Source organism: Ailuropoda melanoleuca, chromosome 1 (assembly GCF_002007445.2).
Source record: "Ailuropoda melanoleuca isolate Jingjing chromosome 1, ASM200744v2, whole genome shotgun sequence".
NCBI lineage: Eukaryota > Metazoa > Chordata > Mammalia > Carnivora > Ursidae > Ailuropoda > Ailuropoda melanoleuca.
Window position 1 is genome coordinate 147,893,316 of NC_048218.1, and position 18,398 is coordinate 147,911,713.

Consider the following 18,398-nt stretch of genomic DNA (forward strand, 5'->3'; position numbering starts at 1 on the left):
AAGAAGAATAAAGTTGGAGGTATCATAATTCCAGATTTCAAGATTTACTACAAAGCTATAGTAATCAAAACTGTATGGTACTGACACAACAACATACACATGGATCAATGGACCAGAATAGAGCCCAGAAATAAACCAGTGCATATATGGTCAACTGATCTATAACAAAGGAGGCAAGAATACACAATGGGGAAAATACAGTCCCTTCAATAAATGGTCTGGGGAAACTAGACAATTACATGCAAAGGAATGAAACTGCACCACGTTCTTACACCATACATAAATGTTGTGATGAACCATGGGCGTTACATGCACCTAATAAATTGTTGAACACTGCTTCAAAAACTGAACATAATAAAAAAATAAACTCAAAACGGATTAAAGACTTAAATGTGGGACCTGACACCGTAAAACTCCTAAAGGAAAACATAGGTGGTAATCTCTTGGATATCTGCCTCAACATATTTATGGATAGGTCTCCTCATGCAGTGGAAACAAAAGTAAAAATAAACTATTGGAACTACACCAAAATGAAAAGCTTTTACACAGCAAAGGAAACCATCAACAAAACAAAAAGGCAACCTAGTGAATGGGAGAAGATATTTGCAAATGATATAACCTGACAAAGGGCCAAAACCAAAATAGATAAAGAACTTCACAACAACACCAAAACACAAGCACTTGATTAAAAAGTGGGCAGAGGAAGGGTGCCTGAGTAGCTCAGTCAGTTAAACATTGGATTCTTCATTTAGGCTCAGGTCATGATCTCAGGGTCCTGATCTCATAGTCCTGAGATCAAGCTTTGTGGTGGCTCCATGGGGGAGCCTGCTTAAGATTCTCTTTCTCCCTCTGCCCCTCCCCCCCAGCCCATATGTGCTCTCGTGCTTGCTTGCTCGCTCGCTCTCAAAAAAAAAAGGACCTGAATAGATGTTTTTCTACAGAAGACATACAGATAGCTCACAAACACATGAAAAGATGTACAACATCACTAATCATCAGGGAAATGCAAATCAAAACCACAATAAGCTATCACCTGACGCCTGTCAGAATGGCTAGAATCAAAAAGACCAGAAATAACAGGTGTTGGTGAGGATGTGGAGAAAAAGAAACTCTTGTGCACTGTTGGTAGGAATGTAAATTAGTGCAGCCATTATGGCAAACAGTATGCAGTTTCTTAAAAAAATTAATAATAGAGTTATCATATGATCCAGTAATTGCACTATTGGGTATTTTACCCAAATAAAGTGAAAAAAGGCTAATTTGAAAAGATATATGCACCCCTATGTTTATTGCAGCATTATTTACAATAGCCAAGATATGTAAACAAGCTAAGTGTGCATCAATAGAATGGATAAAGATGTTGGGCGTGTGTGTGTGTGAGGGAGAGAGAGAGAGAGAGAGAATGAAATCTTGCCATTTGCAACAACGTGGATGAAACTAGAGGGTATTATGCTAAGTGAAATTAATCAGAAAACAGAAAAACAAATACCATATGATTTCCCTCATACGTGGAATCTAAACAAAACAAAACAAACAAAATACTTTTTTTTGTCTTGAACTGATTTTCACATTTAAAATGTCTTTATCACATTGCTAAGAATTCTTTTTTTGTTGTTTTAGTTTTTACTTTAATTCCAGTTAACATACAGTGTTATATTAGTTACAGGTGTTCGATATAGTGATTCAACAGTTCCATACATCACCCTGTGCTCATCACGACAAGTGCTCTCCTTAATCCCCATCAACCTGTTTCACTCATACTCCCAACCCACCCGCCTCCTCTGGTAACCATCAGTTTGTTTTCTGTAGCTGAGTCTCTTGGTTTCTCTCTCTCCCTCTCTCCCTCCCTTTCCCTTTGCTCAAAAACAGACTCTTATGTACAGAAAACACACTGGTGGTTGCCAGAAGGGAGGTGAGTGGGGAGGTGGGCGAATAGAGATTAAGAGGTGAAAATTTCCAGTTATAAAATAAGTCATAGAGATGAAAAGTACAACATAGGGAATATAGCAATACTGTATAATATTGTAATAATAATAATGTGACAGATGGTGACTACACTTATTGTGGTAAGCATGGAGTAATGTTGAGAATTGTTGAATCACTATGCTGTACAGCTGAAACTAATATAACATTGTGTGTCAATTATACTTGAATAAAAAATAAAACTTAGGCATCTATAAAAGTAGTTCATCATAGACACATATGTTTATTTCTGGACTTTTAATTCTATTCCAGTGATATATATCTGTCCTATGTCATTACCACACTATGTTAATTACTGTCGCTTTGTAGTGAGTTTTGAAATCAGAAAATGTGAGCCCTCCAGTGTTGTTCTGTAATGTTATTTAAAGATTATTTTGGCAGCTCTGGGTATTTGGGAGTTCCATATGAATTTTAGGACCAGCTTGTCAATTTCTATAAAGAAATCAGCTGGGACTCTGATAGGAATTGCATTGATTCTATATACGAATTTGAAGACTACTGCCATCTTAATAATATCATATTCTGATTCATGAACATAGGATGTTTTTCCATTTAGATTTTTTAAAAAATTCAGCCATGTTTTGTAGTTTTCAGAGTATAAGTTTTAAATTTATTTCTAAATATTTTATTGTTTGATGCTACTGTAAATGAATTGTTTTCTTAATTTCATTTTTGGATTATTTATTGCACATGTATAGAAATACAACTGGTTTTTGTATATTGATCTTGTATCCTCCAACCTTGAACTTACTAGTGCTAATAGTATCTTAGTGGATTTCTTAGATTTTTCTATATGCAGGTTCATGTCATTTACATATAAAGGTAACATCCAGATTAGAAAGGAAATAAAACTGCCTATTATTTATTTTTAAAATCTGTTAGTGATTAACTGCCTAATTGCTCTGGCTAGAACATCTAATAATATGTTCAACAGAACAGAATAATATGTTCATCAGGCAAAAGTGGACATCCCTGTCTTGTTCCTAATCTTAGGGGGAAAGCATCTAGTCTTTCACTGTGAAATATGACGTTTGTTTGAAGATGTCTTTTAATCAGGTTGAGAAAGTTCGCTTCAATTCCTAGTTGCGTGTTTTTATCATGAAAGTGTACTCGATTTTTAAAAAAATTTTTTCTGAGCCTATTTAGATGATCATATAGTTTTGGTACTCAATTGATGTGGTAAATTACATTAATCAATTTTCCCTAAACTCAGGTAAACTATATTAATGGACAGTACAAAGCTCATGCTACCAAAAAAGCATAATATTTTACATATATTTACATGTATAGGTCTCTTTTCAAAAACAAATTAATTTTTTGATCTATGAGAAAGGAAACTGAAGGAAAAGCATAAATTGAGTAAATTTTTATGCAAGTGAAAGTATTTTTGTTTTCCTCTGTGATTACCTGCTCAGAATTTTAAAATTATTTTGAAACTTGTGATTTGCTTTACTTTTTGTAGTTGGTGATCCAGATTTTTTTATATAGCTTTTCAAGCATTCAGCATGAAATTTTTATTTTGAACTGCATCACTTTAATCAATTTTTGTTTAGGTTTTAGTTCAAAGCAATTAAATAGGAAGTAAAAAACACACAAGGCCTTTTAAAAATTAACTGTATGCTTTGAGCATGAAAGCACTACTTTCATTTGCGCTACCCTGGGCATAAATAGTGATGATGTACTTCCCCTTTTTTCGACATTCAGGGGTCCACCCAGAAATTTGCAACTATATTGAGTCCCGGAAATGTTCTCATTCTCTCTTCTTGCCTGTGATATAATCTCTTAACATAGTTGGCTCAAGAATCATGTTAAGTTGACCGAGATCATGTATTTGAGCCTTTTAAAGGCAAAGTATCTTCTCTATTTCCTGAGAACAGATTGTAGCCTAGGTCCCAGCACCTGGTACCTTCCTGCCATTGGCCAGCAAGTGTCATTAGGCTAGGGAATGTGGGCAGTTGCATCCAGTCCATTCTTGTCACTGGACAGTGGGCCACAGAGGGCTTGTCTCAGGAAGGGTCATCACTATGTGGTCACTTTACTTTTTTAAATTTAACTAGAATATATTTGGTTAAGGTTACTTTAGAAATATATTATTCAGGCATCACAACACTGCTTTTTAGGGATTAAAAATGTCTAAATAGTCTGTAATTTCAGGGTGTCTACGATCCACATAGAATTAGCTGGATATAAAAATGACAACATGCGATGTTTTCCCTTGTCTTTGTTTTAAAAAAAAAAGTTATCTTCCACCTTACATGTGCTTTTCTTTGTTTAGAGAGAAAAAGAAAGTAGGATTATTGGAAAAATATTCTATAACCCTTTCTGAAGGAGAAAATACTTTTGAAACAATTTGAAAAAATCTTTAGAAACAGTGCACTTACAAAGTATGAAGCGAAGTTTCCTTAGACGGTGTCAGGTTTACGGGGCAGCATAGAATAGTGAATCAGAGTACAATCCCAGAGTTAGACTCCATTCTTTGGGTTTCAGTATTCCCCACCTGTTAAATGGAGGTGAAAGTGGTATGGACATCGTAAATAAAAAATTAAATAGGAGAACACAGGTAATGAACTTAGAGCAGTGACTGGCAAGTCAGTGCCCATTTACCTGTTAACCGATCTCTGCAGCAATAGACGTAGGTACACTGTTACAACCTTAAGACTGACTCAAAATAAAGCTGATAGAATTAGAATTAGTAATACTAATATAATTTACTTATTAGTATGTATCAAAGCTCATCATTTAAATCCTAACTTCCACTCTCACGGGTAGACCATAAATTAGTTTCTTTAATGAATTTCCATTATCAACTCACCTACAAAGTAGGCATGGGAGAAAAAACAGAAGCTCTGTTGGACTCTTGAGTATAGCTTCCATACATTTAAGAACACTTTTGGAAATTATAAGCATTGGTTTTTAAGCCACTCTGGCAGTTGACGCCATAGCAATTATTTCTAGAAGACTAAAAGAAGATCTGCACTAAGTTCTGAAGATCAACTACCTGGAAATACCAGACCTTTGAAAACTAGTGCTCAGATTACCAAGGACCACCACGTAAATGGCTGGGTGCCAGAGAGTTAACTGCTGCTGCTGCTTCCTTCCATGAGGCCTTTCTCTTCCCTAGTTCAGCCATCATGAACACCACACTGACCTATGGTGAAGTCACTGGTTGGCCAAAAGGGAACTAGGTGAGGCTCTTTCTTCTCCTATCCCATCTTCCATTTCTGTCAGGAGGTTAATTATGTTTACACTTTGACTTCTGATAACCAGTCATTCCCACCTCCAGTGAATTATTTTTTTGTCCTACACATGCATCTTTCTTAATTTCTTTCTTTTTACCAGATTTTACCACTTATCTACTTTGTCACCTTGCTATTTATGGGATTGAAGCAAAAAATCTTGAATACATCTCTCCACACTTCCTAGAGATATTTCTAATGAAAATACCTGACAATGCACCTAGGCCAGCAATCTTGAAAGTACTCCAGATTCTCTACCGAAGTTCAGCTCCTACAACTATATTTGCTTTTTTTAAGCACTGACAGTCAAGACAATTTTAAAATGTTTAACCTGGCTTGTTGTTATTCTAATTTTAATATTAATAATTTCCCTACATGTATTTATTGCGAATATGTAGGATTTCATCTCTATTGTGGACTCATTGGCCTGAGAAAATACATTCTGAGTTCTTAATTGTAACGGTAGTTTTTTAGGCCATAACTTGATAGAAGATTGGCACCTACATATATATATATTTTTTCTTTTTTACTCCAAAGTGTTTATTTTTTATCATAATGAAGAGCAGTGTTAGTTAGGTATTCTTCCATGGTAGGAGTCCTTTTTGTAATCTTTGGAGTATCGTTCTAAGTTTCTTCTCAAGATACATAACTATCAGGTGATACTTTGTTTCTATAGTTATTATTTATATTAATTTAAATGCTATTTCGTTAAGAATTTTTACTAGTGCAGAAGATTTGGAGTCTACTTGGAATTATGGTCCACTATTTCATATTCTCAGATGAGAATTGAAACACAGCAAGCTTAAATGATTTGTATAAGATCACATGGTATAGATGGAGACAGTAGTCATTGTGACTTGGATCTGGTGCTCTTTCTAAGCCTTGCAGCTTAATTTTCAACTTGAAGTACAAGTAACAGTATATATTCTGATAATTAACTTCTTTTTCCCTAAAAACTTAGGAATCCTGAAAAAGGATGTCCCTAAGAATTGATTCTATACTAAGCAATTATTCTTCTGTTCATCTAAAAGCACTTTTCAAGCACAGTGTGTATTTTTGTTACTTTGTTGAGGCATTTAAAATTTTAAATTAAAAATTAAGATACGTGAATTTGAAATTTTCCTGTAAATTTGGGCATGATTGTGGCTTCTCATTTTTTTAATCGATTCTTAGCATTATTCACTCTGTATTTTGTTGGGTATACTTTCCCCAAAAGCAGGTAATAACATCTCATACCCTTAAAATAACACACAAAAGAATTACAGTATAGAGTTCCAGAGTGGGTGGAAGGTCTTAGAGATTATGGTGCTGCTTCAAACAGGATTGAAATACCATCAATTACACTCAAATTTTAATCCATAAAATATTAAGTTGGCAAGGCTTACTTTAATTATGATTTTTAAAGCTAAGCAAAGGGTGTGTTATAAAAAGGTACATACAAATTTATTATACCTTTAAAAATCATAATTCAAAATAAGCAGGAAACATATTTTATGTTTCCCTCACTTCAGGCTCTTGCTAACTTTTCTCCATGTACGTAAATACTCTGTATTCCTATATTCATTGAATTCTGACAGTCCTTTTAGAATTATTTCCTGATTTCCTACCTTGTTGATTGTACACTAGTTTAAAAATACTGTCCTACAATAGCCAAAAGGTAGAAACAACCCAAATGTCTATTAACAGCTGAATGGATAAACAAAATATGCTATATACATACATACAATAGAATATTATTTAGCTGCAGAAAGGAATGAAATTCTGATACATGATACAACATACATGGTCTCCAAAAACATTATGCTAAGTGAAAGAAGCCAGTCACTACAGGATAACATTGCCCGATTCCATTTATATGCAGGACCTAGATAGGCAAACTGATGGAAAGTATAATAGATAGAGGTTACCAGGGACTGGGGGAAGGGAGGAACGGAGAATTGTTTAATTGGTACAGAGTCTCTGCTTGGGATGATAGAAAAGTTCTAGAGACAGACAGTGGTAGTATCTAAACACCACGGTGAATGTACTTCATGCCACTGAATTAGACACTTGAAAATGGTTAACACAGTAAATTTTACACTGCATATATTTTATCACAATAAAAAAAATATTATCCTGAGCTAGCCATAAAATAAAATAATAGCACTGTCCTTTGGTATACACTGTGAAGGGACCGTGCCTCTTGCCATTCCGAGTAGCCCCTTTTATTCTCACACTGGGGTGGAGAAAACACAGCTGTATTTACTTTTCCATCCCCATCTTCTATTTTGAAATACAACCTTTTTTGCAAATGAGAGCCAAGGTCAAGTGACACAGTTCTCTACTCACCATTTTAGTTTGCCAAACACTGTTTTTCTAGCAGAGTGCTGGGTTAGGTGCAGCAAGTGTGCGTAATGCTACCACTCGTATGCCCTCAGAGTGGAATTTAATTAGCCTACCTTCATAATTTCTGTACTCCATTTGGTCTGATGCATTTCCCTTCACTTTCATCTCTACATGAAAATGTGTAGTTGTGTATTCACTACTGTAGTATTTCCAAGTGTGTGGCCTATCCACACATCAAATTCAGATTACAGAGAAGACAAGGTTTTTCCTATCCAATATTTTCCCATTTCTTAAAGATTTTTTGTTTGTTTGTTTCCTGAGATTAGAAAGATGTATATATGCAAGGTGAACATGAGGTCCTATTGATAATTGTTTTTGAATTCTGGCTATGGACATGGCAATTCTATGTACATACTATAAAGTATATATTTATGTCTTCACATAATATAAACTGACAAAATACAAACTTTTCAGTGCGAATTAAGAGCAGCAGAACAGGTTAGCTTTCTGTCTTCAAACAACCTTAACATAACATAATTGCATTTTTACTGCTTATAATAACATCTAAATGTTTGTTCTTAAAAATACATGTTATACTTAGGTTATGAATTTGTTAAATGTTCATTCCATCAAATCACATGCCCAAAAAACCCAGGAATGCAGCTATTACTTAATATCTTTAGACTTACTTTTTTATATCCCACTACTGTAGTATGCTCTTTATTTCTCTTCAGTCAATATCAAATATGTTATGTCTATTTATCTAATTATATAAAAATTATAATAAAATATTTGTTTTCTTACCATCTTTAAAAATAGAAAGTATTCCATTTCCTTTCTTATTGTCTATGCAGGCAGTTGAAGTGCTTTACTGCTTTACAAAATGAAAATCCTTCATTGGAGTGAAATTAATATTTAGTGTGCTGAGATGTACAAGATCATTTTTCATTGTTTTTCTTTTGAAATTATCTGGAAAAAAACATGACCTTGTTGCATTGCGTTCTAAAGGAGTTGAATAGATATTTAAAATAAATAAAGCTATATAAATGGGAAGTAGAATCCAGTGCGACTAATAAGGGATATCAAATTCATCAGACCTGTGGTATACATAATAAGCTTAAAGAATTCATGTACAGAAGGCTAAGCCATTGTGTAGCCATGGCTGTGATCAGATGCTATCGTTTTTAAGTTATTACATATTATATCCAGCTTACTATATTTAACCAAGTCACAAGATGCTTAGTTGCACCGATCCTTTGAACTCTATTTCTATAGTGGCACAATCTATACTTTTGGACTTTCATTCTCTACTTCAGGTGACACTTGTCCATAGAGAAATTGCTAAGTCCATAAAAGAAACAAACAAACCAAACCCAGACAAGTTAAATTGTTTCCCTTGACGATGGTCTTTACATTGAAGGGGGAGCATTGGGTTGTAAATCAGGAGACCCAGACTACGCATGTCTGCCAATTAGTAGTGATGTGACCGTAGATAGTCATTAAACTTTGAGCCCCAGAAGATGAGAATTGAAACAGTAGCTTCCCTATCAAATTTAACAGGTTGTGAGGCTCAAATGAAACAAAGTATGTGAAACTACTTCAAAAACTGTATAAAGCACTAAACAAATGTCATTTTCCTAAGCTTGTGATTAAAACTTTTCTTACCCCACTGATTTAACTGAATTAGGAAATTGATAAAATCATACCAGTAAATTGTTTCATAGAGTATTACAGCACATTTAAGTTTTAAAAACTTAAATTTTGTTTGTTACAGTTTTAATTCTGAGATCATTTAACATCTGCAAGACTCTGTTTTTCTTTGTTTGGTGTGGCTAATATGCCTCTCATTTTTGTATAAATGGAAGATGTGTGGGAAGTTGAAATTGGTGGGGTCATAATGTCCTAATAAAGGGCACTCCTTTTCCTCATCTGCATCCTGGACCAATGGAGAAATAAGACCAAAGAGCCAGCAGACAGAAAAACAAAATGCCCCCCTTTTGACTAATAACAGCCTAGGCTGAAGGAGGCAGCTTCATGTAGTAGCAGAAATGCACTTGCACTCTCCCAGTAACCCATATGTAGACCTGTGGGGAAAGTTTAAGTCAGCACAACAGACATTTTTAACTCTGGTAACTTGTCTCCCCTGGTCCACGTAGAGAGCAAGAAAGAGACTTTCTCCAGGCCTCAGGACCTTGGACGGTTTAGTGTCCTTCATGTAGAAACATGGACCTACGGCCATCGTCCACCAACTGGTAGCTCAGTCTGCTTCCTTGGGGAGGACTAGGGGGTATGGCAGACAGCCACGGTGCCTAGAGAAAAATCCCTTTTTATGGAAACCAGAAGAGAAAGAGAGGTTTTCTCTATAACAGAGGTGAACAGAAATTAAATAAGTGGAATTTACCTCCCCATCCCCTCTCCTATTTAGCTCTCATCTCTGAGGCTTTCCTCCCCTTAGAGTGCTTACTTAGTCCTGCCACCCTGTTGCTGGTCCTGTTCCCCACACCGCTGCCCCAAGGCATAGGCTCCACTGCAGCCCCTTTAGACTATACCAGAAAAACTGGTTCCTGGGAGAGAAGAGCTGTGTAAGGCAGGTTGATGCTATAGATTGAATGTGTTCCCCCGAAATTCATATGTTGAAGCCTGATCCCCAATGTGAGGGTATTAGGAGGTGGGGCTTTTGAGGGGTGATTAGGTCATGAGGGTGGAGCCCTTATGGATGAGATTTGTGCCCTCAGAAAAGAGGTCCCAGAGAAAGCCCTGGCCGCCTCTCCCTTGTGATGTTTTAGGGAAAAGAGGGCTGTCTGCGAACGAGGAGCAGACCCTCAGCAGACACGGAATCTGCCAACACCTTGATCTTGGACTTTTCAGCCCTCAGGACTGTGAGAAATATTTCGTTGTTTTTAAGCCCACCCAGTCTATAATATTTTGTTATAGCAGCCAGAATAGACTAAGACAGTTGATGGGGGGGAATTTGGAGTTGATGAGGTTAGCTTCTCCTCTCTGTCAGTGAAAGGTGGATCTATGATTTAAAGAAAAAAAAAGTTGCCACAGTCTCATCTACATTGTACAGAACCTTATTGAACTTCTGTTTGGAGACACATTTGTGAAGTTGTTCATTTGGCAAGTCAAGAACAATCCATCTCATTCTTAGGAAACTAACTAGTTTTAAGTTCTATCTGTATTTAGTACCATCCATGGTTCACCATGTAGGTGATAATGCAGTGGGTAAAATCTTGTTAGAAAAGAAAAACAGGTGTGGAAATCCAGCTTGACATAATAATTCCTGGCTTATTCTGAATAAATCTGAATATAAAGTTCATAAAGAAACTGAAATTAGTCATTCAGTAAACATGTAGCGATCACCTATTATGAGCGGCATTGCTCCGATTGCCAGGGAAATGGAGATGAAAGCTATTGTCCCTGGCTTCAAGTGGCCCACGGTTTTATGAGAGTGACCGAGAATTCTAGTCCAGTATGATTTGTGCAGTGAGAGAGGTATGCACATACTGTTATGGGAATACACAGCAGGCACTTGGCCCAGGTTTGAGGAGTTACTTGGGGAGTTCTTTCTGAAAGAATCCTGGAGTGCATCCTGAAGGGCAAATTGAAATAGTCAAGATGAAGGGAGAAGAGGAAGAGAGAAAGATGTCCTCATTAAGGCAGAAGTAATCAAATGAACCAAAGTTCAGAGCTAAAGGGAGAGCTTGGCATGTTTGTTTGGATAATGGTAAATAGCTTGGTATGGATGAAGACGTTAGGGAATAGTAATAAAAGAAATCAGAGGGGTAAGCAAGGCCAGATCATACCTTCTGCGCTACAACATGGGGTGTGTTTTTTTGTGCAAAGGCACTGAGAAGCATTAAGCAAGGAAGAGCATGTGTTAGATACGACCAGCGAGAGGGAAAATGTAGTATAGGGAGAGTAAGGCCATATGCAGGACACTCGTGCAGCATTCATGACACAAGGCTATAGTGGCTTGCATTAAGAGAACTGATAGCGGGATTGATGAGAAATGGTGAAACTTGGGGAGACACTAAAAACCTCAGTCAGTAGGATTCAAGCATTTACTGGATGGAGGAAGTGACCGGGAGAGAGAAATCAAAGATAATTCAGGCTTCTGTGTTTGGCAGTCATTATACAAAAAATATACAAAAAAAGAGCATTGCGTTGGCTAGAGCTGGGCAGCACTCTGAGAGTCAGGTTCAGAACATACGGAGTTTAATATTCCGAAAGGAAAGAAAAGGTATAATAGGAGTTGAACATGGGGGTCAGGAGCCCTAAGTAGAAGGGTGGGTTCAAGATGGGTGTGGTTGTGTGTGTCTGTGTGTGTGTACTCACTCGCCTGCGGGTACACACATGCATGCATCTCCATATTTACCTACTTTCGGGGAGTGGAGTGACAGGGCACTAGGAACCATGGATATGGATAAGCTCCTCCAAGGACGTGTGTTGAGAAAAATAAAGGAACAGAAGTGAAACCCTGGAGAATATCATTTCAGAAATAGACAAAAGAAAAATCAGCTAGACAGACAGAGGCAACACTAAGAAGTGGCACATAAGCCAGAAAATAAAAACTCAAAGGGTCACCAGTCTTAAGTGCTACAAAGGAGTCATATAAGGTTAGCAATTCAGAACGTCTTCTCAGTTTAGCACAGTGTGATTGTTAGTAACCTTGGACAAAGCAGTGTCGGCACAGGGGCAGAGATAGAAGGCAGATTGCAGTGGGTGAGGAGTGAAACAGACAGCGAGTGTCAACAATCATCTCAGCCTGGTTGTGAAAAAAAGGAGACAGATAGTGTGGGCGTTCAGTGGGTAAGACACCAGTGGGTTAATTCACCATTTACAGAATTTTCTGTAAATGGTGAATTAACTTTATAAGAGATCAGTAGTTGGGAGCCACGTCCTAATGGATGAAGCCACGTCCTTGAAGAATAGAGACAGGATGGATTTGGAGTGCCAGGGAGAGATTTGCTTTGGGTAGGAAGAGGGCAACTTGCCTGTGGTGGCAGGGAGGGAAGCGTGGAGGGGTACAGATGCAGAGAATTCTTTTGGGCATGGTAAGTAGAAGAGATCCTTGCCTGATGATTTCTGTTTCATCTGAAGAGTGGGATGCTAGCCCACCAGCTGGCAGCGAGGAGCCAGGTGGTGATGTAGGGCGAGAGGAGAGGAGAGCAAGGGTGAAATGTGTGCTGGCAAGAGTGAGGGGGAAGGCCTACAGGAAAATAACAAGATTCCTGGATAGCTTAAGGTCAGAGATGATGAACTTCTATAAACTAACTTTTTTAAAAATATTTTTAAAAAATCACAAGAATAGCCTTTTTTATTTCCCAAACCAGTATTAAACAGGATCCCATGCTGAACATACTATTTCTTGCTGGTTCCTTTCCTAAAATGCTTCTCTTTCCTCTTTCCACTGCTCCCCCACTCTAGTTGGCTGTACAGAAGATTTTCCGGCTTCAGTGAAGCCACTTTTCCAAGAATGCACGGAACAGATTACAGAAGCAAGTGCCAGCCTGCTTACTTCCCCCTCTTCACTTGCATACGTTCAGCTGGAGTTCTGAAAAGAGGAAGTCAGGAGAACTTTTTTTGTTTTTTTGTTTTTTTTTAAAAGAAAGATGGAAGAAGCAGGAAGCACAGGCAGGTGGAAATACTGGGGGGGGGCGGTGAGAAAAGGGAACAAATACTGGAAAAAAAAAAAATCATGAGCCAAGTTGTAAGTTGAAATGATGTCAGAAATCAGAAAGGAAAGGGAGCAAAGAAAATACCTACTTTCTAACCTGGCCTCTGAGTTTGCTACTTAAATACACGGCGTCCTCAAACTGGGAGGCCAGGCCATATGGGAAACAGTCATGCAGTGAATTCAGCTTTCTCTCCCGCCTGATTTATGTGTATCAGTGGTCAGGTGTTCCGGGCTTTTGTTTGTTTCTTCGGCCTAACCCCTCGATGTAAAAAATCAAGTCTGGGGTGCCTAGAATATCTCAGAAATAAGGGGACCGATTCAAGTGCCACAAGTGAACACTTGTGTTTGCAGGTGTTATGTTCTGCATACGGAGGATTTGCAGAACAGCAGCAAACGGTTGCTAGCTTTGCCAAGTAATTTCTCCCTAGTGAAAGGAGACTATTGCTTAGGACTTACCTAGGTATACGACACCAGTCCCCTGGCTTTTATCAGCTAGCCAGACATTTATTAGCAACTAGCCTTTTAGAAAAAATAAATAAATAAGGAGCTTGAGTACTGCCTTAACTGTGCTGTTGCTTCTCTCACCTTCTAACCTCTTGTCCCCTGATGCTTCTGACTCAGATTTGCCCCCCAACCCACCCCCATCAAGAAGCTGATGTAATGCAAGCAGATACCAGCTGAAGCCAGAATAGAATGGATAGTTATCTGGGGAGATAAAGTGACAGGGTTGCTTGTTCAGGCTATTGTTTAAAGGAACATGTCTTTTATTTATAGATGTTAGAATTTAAAGGCATAGACAGCCAGAGCTTGACATTACCTCTTCTTACTGTAACTCGTTTCCTAGAAGTATGCTTTAGCATATAGCTACCTCCTTTGCATGTAAATTGAATGTGTTAGATGTGTGTTTTTTACCTGGCTTCATATTCTTCTAATAGGTTCTGTGGCTGTTTTGGTTAAGGTTGGTTTCTAAATTTTAATGCTTCAATATTTTGCTTTTATAGGACACTGTTTTATCTCTGCTTATCTGAGGCACGGGTTGCCTTAAAAAGCAGGAGGTTTAAAAAGATGCCAAATATAGATGATGTTCGTATTAATAAAATATTCATTCTTTGGTCGGGTATGGCTAAATAGATGAAGTCTCCAAATTGTTAGCGGGTTTGCAAAATTGGCACCCCTTAATAGATTTCATGGTGGTTTGGGGGGCTTCTGTGCCAGGAAAAATGTAGTCTGTTCTTAAACCTGCATTTCCTTGCTTTCAAATACCCAGGAGTGAGGTTCACAGGATGCCACTAACCTTCTGTTGCTCCAGGGAAGTGACTTCATTTTTCTAAGCCTTTACTGAAAAGTGTTATGTGCCTTGTATTCTTGGACTGTGTTTTTTTCTGAAGCTCTGAGAAGATTTTACAGATTGAACCTCTCTGCAAGAAAGGGAGGAATAGTGCCTATAAACCTTTTTGAATTATTTGAAACAAAGATAATAGCATGTGAGGAATACAAGATAAACTTGGCCAGCCCATTTTTTAACAGGTTAACTGATGAACAAGAAATAATTTTTATACAAACATAAAACATAAAAATAGCTAATTAACTGTAAACTTTGTTTGTTGTAATGATATAGATAAGGAAATTTATCTTCTCCCCAAGATAAAAAAAATTCTGACACGGCATACTCCTATTTAAACCATGTAAGGACAAACATGAATTTGAAAAAGAAGTATTAAACCTAGATTATATGAAGGAACTTATACTCAAGAACATTGTCATAGCAGCCCTTCTGCGAACAGGATTAATCACAAAAAATAACGAATATGCTTTATGAACGTAATATTTGAAGTAATTTTTTAAAATTTGGCTATTAACCATAAGGTTAATTGATTCTTTTCTTCTTGCTCCGTTGTGGTTAACATACTCATTCTTCTCTTTAAAGACCCATTTTATTATGCAAATGAAAAAATTGAAAGACTGTGTGTGTAAGAGAGAGGGCTGCTTTTTGCCGGGGAACTCATGCACCTGTTCCAGCCCCTCAGCCCCCACCTCTGCTTCCACTGGCTGCCAAGCTAGACTTCGTGATCAGAGTAGTGTGGGGTCCTTGAATTTTGACTCTCATTTTCTTTGTGACTTACTCTTGTTTTGCCTTATAATTTCTCCCCTTCCAGCTCTCAGCATGCCAACAGCAGCTGCATCATGGCACTCACCCTGCTGCCAAGAGGGCACGCAGCCTCCTTGGAGACTGTAATGTCGCACTCGAGCCAACTGTTAAGAGATAGATGTTGGAGGAATACATACAGCACAGCTGAAATTCAGAGCCTTCTAGGAGGCATTTGGTGGAACACTTTGTCCGTGGTATTTTTAAGTTAATTTTTGGAAACTTTTTAGTTTGGACAGTTTTCAAACATGTACAAAGGTAGAAAGACTACTGTAGCACATTCCCCTAGACCTTCCACCTCTCCATTTCAACAATGATCAACTTATGGACAATCTTGTTTCACTGACCCCGCTGTTTTCCTGTGCTTTATCCAGACTACTGATATGTTCATTTCCAGGGATAAGTATTTCATAAATTACAGTTACTTTTCTGTCTTTCCCCAGTCACCTTAATGATTTTTTCAGTCCTTTCTTCCTAATGGTAAAAGATATTAGGGTCTTTTTTCCTTCTAAATTAAGCCAAGATATGCTATGTTGGCACCTGTCATATTTTGTAATACCATCCCCTAAATTGTCAGTGCTTTGTTCATTCAGTTGCCCACTCTATCCAAAGCTGAGGTGTGCAGGGTCTTTCAATGTGGAGCATTAAAGGTCACCGGGTTTGATTCTCGGTGTTACCACAGACTAGCTGTGTAACCTGGGACAACTTCCTTCACCTTTGTGTGCTTCTGTGCCCTCTTGTTTTTAACATAGGACTAATAATGGTACACACCCCACAGAGCTGTGGTGTAGGACTTCAATGAGTGAGTACATTTAAACAGCTCAGATGGAGACTGGCACAAAGGAAGTACCCAGTATATGCCTGTTGCTGCCATCCTCCTCTTCTCTTCATGATTATTTTCTTTATCCTTCATCACTCATCTTATAGACTAGAGAAGTGAGGCCCAGGTGGGTGAAGTATACAGCAGTTTTATCAGGAGAACTTGAACATGTCTCAATTCCTTTGTTATCCAAGATGCAGTCTGCCAGAGAGTTAAACCTTAGAAGCTGGTTTACTTTACTTTAGAAAGTAAAGTGGTATGGATAATATACCTTCTCATTAGTGGAGAAGGTGAGATTTCAAGAATGCTTTTGTTTAAGAAAGGAGATGAGTTGGTTAATGAAACTGGAGAACATTCTGTAAACAAGAAAGAGAAGGAAGTTCAAGCACAGGATGCTATGAATGGATAGATCTAGGGAACATTTATGTGTGAGATTAAGAGAGAAGGCAAGATATAAGAGAGGAGGGTAAGGTAAGATTATTTGAACCATCAGTGAATGTCAGAAACAAACGAGGGGCGCCTGGGTGGCTCAGTCAGTTAGGCATTCGACTCTTGATATTGGCTCAGGTCATGATCTCAGGGACATGAAATCGAGCCCCGCATGGAGCCCTGCATCAGGCTCTACACTCAGCACAGAGTCTGCTTGGGATTCTCTCTCTCCTTCTTCTCCTATCCTTCCCCCGCCCCCTGCTTGTACACTTTCTTGCTCTCTCTCAAATAAATCTTGAAAAAAGAGAGATGGGTGAATCCTAAACTTTATCTAAAGCCAAGTGGCAATGGCCATTCCTAAAGTTTTAATTTATTCACTCACTTTGAGGTGTGCTCAGCATTATGCTGCTTACTTATGAATATCATTTCATTAATCCTCATAGCAATCCTGTGAAATAGGTATATTATTGATCTCATAATACAGCCAAGGAAACTGACACATGGGGGAGTTAAATACCTTGCCCCCAGACAATAAGCAGGAGACCTTGGATTTGCACCCAAGGCGTGTGGCTCTAGAATCTGTGCTCTAAACACTCCGTGTGCTGCTCCAAGGTAACCAAAGGCTCAGGGCATAGATCATCTTGCAGAAAGCAGCGATAGATAGGTGATAACCTCTAAAGAGGCTGAAATTGTGGCATCATTGCTCACTGATACCTGTGCTCTCATCTGACCCAGGGATCCTTAGTATTTCTCACTCGGGTTTCAGGAGGCAGGCTCTGTCCACTGCATACATGGACCTTTCTAATAAGCTTTTCATAGCAGGGTGTGGTTACATCGCTTTAGTTGTAGTCCTAAGACAGTACTCTGGTGTTTTCACATGCAGTTAAGATAACTGTTGCTAGGGATGTGTTTGGTTAATTCAAAGTCATTTACTAAACAAATATTTCTTGAGGGCCTCTGTTCTAGGTGTTGGGGATGCCTTGTGAAGAGAGCAGTTCCTCTCCTACAGAATCTCCATTGAGTTTTCCTTTCTAGAGCTTCTCATTAGCATGACAAAAGCTGTCATTTTTCTCAACTCCTACAGCAAAAGAAAAATTAAGAGAAACCTCTCTTGACCCCACATCCCTTTCCAGCTACTGGCCCATATATCTTTTTCCCACCTGTAGTATCATGTCTAGAAATGTTGTCTGTTCTCATATTTGTCTTTACTTGCCTTCTTCCCATCATCTTTTTTTTTTTAAGATTTATTTATTTATTTTAAAAGAGTGCATGTGCAAGCAGGGTGAGGGGCAGAAGAAGAGGAAGAGAGAGAAGCAGCCTCTCCACTCAGTGTGAAGCCCGACACGGGACTCGATCCCACGACCGAGATCATGACTTGAACCCACACAGAGTTGGATGACCAACTGACCCAGGCACCCCACCTCCTATCACCTTTTAGACACAGCACCAAGCAGACTTTCTCCTCGAGATCTCCCCCAGCTCCAGGCTCCTATCAGATCCCCCTACCTAGTAACAGCTCCACTTGGATATCTGTAAGTCACTTGGAACGTCCAAAACAGCTCCTTGTCTTCCTGCCACACCTGCTCCCCTCTGACACTCTTTTCCCATCCCTGTAAATGGAGAATGGAGGCTCCATCCTTATTGCTCAAGCCACAAACTTTGGTTTCATCCTTGACTCCACTCTTGCTCTTGCACCCCACATCCATTCCATCAGCAAATCCTGTTGGCTTTCTCCTTGGTCTATCCACAATCCAACCATTCTGTCTCACCCTTAGTAGC

General features: G+C 38.4%; 1 protein-coding gene and 1 long non-coding RNA gene across 3 annotated transcripts in view; one reads left to right on the forward strand and one right to left on the reverse strand.

Moving 5' to 3' along the window:
• UMAD1 (UBAP1-MVB12-associated (UMA) domain containing 1) overlaps positions 1-18,398 on the forward strand; it is a 224,589-nt gene that overhangs the window by 202,206 nt on the left and 3,985 nt on the right. The window lies entirely within an intron of this gene.
• Positions 1-18,398, reverse strand: part of LOC117803755 — a 121,618-nt gene that overhangs the window by 38,620 nt on the left and 64,600 nt on the right. The window contains exon 3 of the long non-coding RNA XR_004627810.1: positions 4,365-4,480. This is a non-coding gene — a long non-coding RNA (uncharacterized LOC117803755). The remainder of the gene's footprint in view (positions 1-4,364; positions 4,481-18,398) is intronic.